General features: G+C 47.6%; 1 long non-coding RNA gene across 1 annotated transcript in view; it reads left to right on the top strand.

The window, feature by feature from the left end:
* The first annotated feature begins 851 nt into the window (after nucleotides 1-851).
* LOC122544651 overlaps nucleotides 852-3,492 on the top strand; it is a 20,353-nt gene continuing 17,712 nt past the window's right edge. The window contains exon 1 of the long non-coding RNA XR_006310407.1: nucleotides 852-892. This is a non-coding gene — a long non-coding RNA (uncharacterized LOC122544651). The remainder of the gene's footprint in view (nucleotides 893-3,492) is intronic.

The following is a 3,492-nucleotide window of genomic DNA, read 5'->3' as shown; positions in this document are numbered from 1 at the left end:
CTGCTCCAGGTCTGATTTTTGCACACGCCTCCTGAACCAGAAACAGGGACTAACACTGTGATGCAAGACTCTCTCCAACAGTTACATTCTGCCTTAGTAAGAGTGATCCACTTATTTCATTTGTGTTACTATTTTCCAGTTATGTTACTTTATTAAAGGAATTAATATTTGTGGATGAGGGTCAGCAGGATTAAATACTATAGTTAACATAAGATCAGACGTGATGTTATTGAATGGGAAGCACAGAGGATGGGCTGAATGGCCGCCAGCTTCTCCGCTCCCTGATCAGATTGTGAGAGAGCCGGAGGGAGGAGTTATTAACATGACCCGGGGATGAGCTCAATAGAGCTTCATAAAGGGACAATGTCCCAGCTTGAAACCTTCTCTGCCCTTTCCCCCACAGTCCCAGTTCCTTTGGTCAAACTGAGAGAAAAGGGAATTGGGAAAATGACCAATTGATGTTTGTTTCTGGGAATTTTTGGGAAAAGCGGCACATGCGTGATACAGTCCCTCCTCCAATGCTGATTGTTCCTGGCGAGAAGACAAAGTGAGGACTGCAGATGCTGGAGATCAGAGCTGAAAATGTGTTGCTGAAGAAGGGCTTATGCCCGAAACGTCGATTCTCCTGTTCCTTGGATGCTGCCTGACCTGCGCTTTTCCAGCAACACATTTTCAGCTCTGTTCCTGGCGAGAGGAGCGCATGCGTGAGGCCCTCCCCCAGCGCTGCCATTGAGGAGCATTGACTCAGTGAGTGCAAGAGGTTTGTTTGAAACAGACCGCAATGGAGAGATCAGCGCCCAGGGAAGCGAGGGAACAGCAGGCTCCTTCCAGCAGCACATCGGGATGGGAGCCTGGGACACATAGGGGGCTCCGAGACCGGGATTGATTCGGGGTGAGTTCAGGGAGAACCGGGGGCTGTTTGTAAGAGGCCGAGCGGAGCAGGAACTGGTCCCGGAACTTGGAGTGAGCGGGCTGGGGGGAAGAGAGAGGCCTTTCTCGGGCTGTGTGTGGGCCTGCTGAGGGAGGCAGAGGGGGAAGATGCTGCTGTGGTTTACAATCCTCTGAATCCTGTTTTAATTTCATTCTGTTTCCCGCTCTTTCTTGAGGTAGTGTGGACCAACTGTAAGAATGTGATACTTTTGTAAAAGGACATACACTGGGGTCTTGGTAAAAACATTAGAAATAGTGCCGTTTTTCCTATTTCTAACAGGTAGTTGGGGAGTTGGATGTTGAACTGTGTAAGCATCCTGGTGGTCAAGTACTCCCATTCATGGTGCTGCGCATTTGTTGCTCAGTTTCTGGATGGATCTCACTCAACTGATATCAAGTTAAAAATCGCACAATACCAGGTTACAATCCCAACAGTTTTTTTTGGAAGCACTTGATGTGTAACATCGTGCATCTCAGTCCAACCCCAGCATTCCAAATCAACTGGTATAGAATCACATAAAAAGCAAACAATCCCCAGACAGAGAGCAGCTCAGGGCAACAATGGAATCAGATCCGTGGTTCTGGTTTAGTTGTTGGTTTTAAATAAAAAAAACACACACATTCTAATTAATATACAATGAATGTGACATTGATCAGTTCAATATTGTCAGACTAGCCTCATGTTGAGTTACAGATGGTGTCCCTGTGTCTTCCTCCAGATAAACACCTGAGGGACTATGACACTGTAATACTTCCTCAGTTCAAAGCACAGAGTAACCAGCTGCCTCTAACAAACAGCAGGTATGTGGCCCATTGGCGTTTACACACCAGAGTTGGAGAGAGAGAAACTGAATCCTCATCCAAAATAGACATTCAGGGACAGCATTAAAATCTGCAGTTATTAAGAGCATTTTCAAAGTTACAATGAAGATAACCAACTAGGCCACATTGTTGCATCATTTCAACAACCATCGTGAAGGAGGGTTAAGATGGAAGGAAACTGTGCTCACCGACAGGGCAAGAGTTACTAAAGTGTCATCGAGTCGTAGAGACATGTAGCATGGAAACAGACCCTTGGGTCCAACTTGTCCATGCCGACCAGATATCCTAACCTAATCTAGTCCCATTTGGCAGCTCTTAGGCCATCTCTCTCTAAACCCTTCCTATTCATATTGTTAAAGTACAGATTTGAGACAGCCTAGGGAATCCCTTGTGGACTCCGACCTATAAGCCTCTCTTGGTTCATCCTGGTGATCATACTCTTTTTGCAGCAGAAATGGCGGGTGCTGGGCAGAAGTGAAGTTGGAGCGCCAAGCCGGTCGGGAAGGTAAGGCGATTGTTATTTGAATGGGTGTGTTCTAGACACCAGGTCCGACAAAGTAGGGCCTCCCTCCCACCTTCTTTCTCTAACCTAAATTAAAAGTCCACAGACTTGCCTCAAAAAGAGGGTCCAAGGAAGGTCCTGTGGAGTGAAGAGTGAGGCTTTAGCTCAGGAATCTTTGACAAGGAGGTTGAGTGAAGTAATTACGCCACAGTTGAAGAGGGTGAAGACGTGACTGCCAAACTGGTTCAGTGTGCTACGTGCTTGATGTGGGAGGTCAACAACTCTGGTGTGTCTGGCTCGTATAAGTGTGGAAAGTGTGTGCACGTTCAGCTACTGAGAGAGCATATTGCAGTACTGATTAAAGAACTCGAGGGCCTTAGGGTCATCCGAGAGAACGAGATCTTTCTGGACAAGACCTTCAGCGAGGTTATTACACTGACAATACCAGAAGAGAGCAGACGATGAGGAAGGCAGACAGGAGACAGGTGCAAGAGACCCCGGGGGAAGTACCTGTCAGGAACAAATTGAATCTTTTGGAAACAGTAGAGACAGATGACACTGCCAGTCTGCGAGGTTGCCAGGTCTGTCAATCAAAAGTTGTCATGGAGGCCAAGCGGAAGAGTCGGGCATCGCACAGAGCCGTGGTAATAGGGGACACCATAGTGAGAGGAACTGACCGGGGTTGTTGTGGCAGCAACGGGACTTAAGGATGGTGTGTTGCCTTCCTGGTGCCAGGGTTAACGACATCACAGGCAGAGTGCAGGAAATCCTCAAGGACGAAGGTGAAGAGCCAGAGGTGGTGGTACATGTCAGCACAAATGATGTCGGGGAGAAGAGGAGGAACATACGACAGTGGGACTTCAGAGAACTAGGAAGAAGGCTGAAAAGCAGGACGTCCAGGGTGGTTATCTCCGGTTTGCTCCCAGTTCCCCGGGCTGGTGAGGCCAGAAACAGGGAGATAATGGACTTGAACATGTGGCTGGGGAACTGGTTCAGGAAGCAAGGATTTAAATTCTTGGATCACTGGGGTCTGTTTTGTGGTAAGCATAAATTGTACAAGAGAGACAGTTTGCACTTTAATAGGTTGAGGACCAGCATTCTGGCAGGCAGGTTTGCTACTGCAACACAGCTGCTTTTAAACTAAGTAGCAGGGGGGAGGGGACAAACTGGATGTTTAAGAAGGCAATTGAAGGGAAAGTTAGAACAAGGGAAGTCAAGAAAGACAACTGTATCAATGA

Source organism: Chiloscyllium plagiosum, chromosome 50 (genome assembly GCF_004010195.1).
Source record: "Chiloscyllium plagiosum isolate BGI_BamShark_2017 chromosome 50, ASM401019v2, whole genome shotgun sequence".
Classification (NCBI taxonomy): Eukaryota; Metazoa; Chordata; class Chondrichthyes; order Orectolobiformes; family Hemiscylliidae; genus Chiloscyllium; species Chiloscyllium plagiosum.
This window is presented reverse-complemented; position numbering and strand designations above follow the sequence as displayed.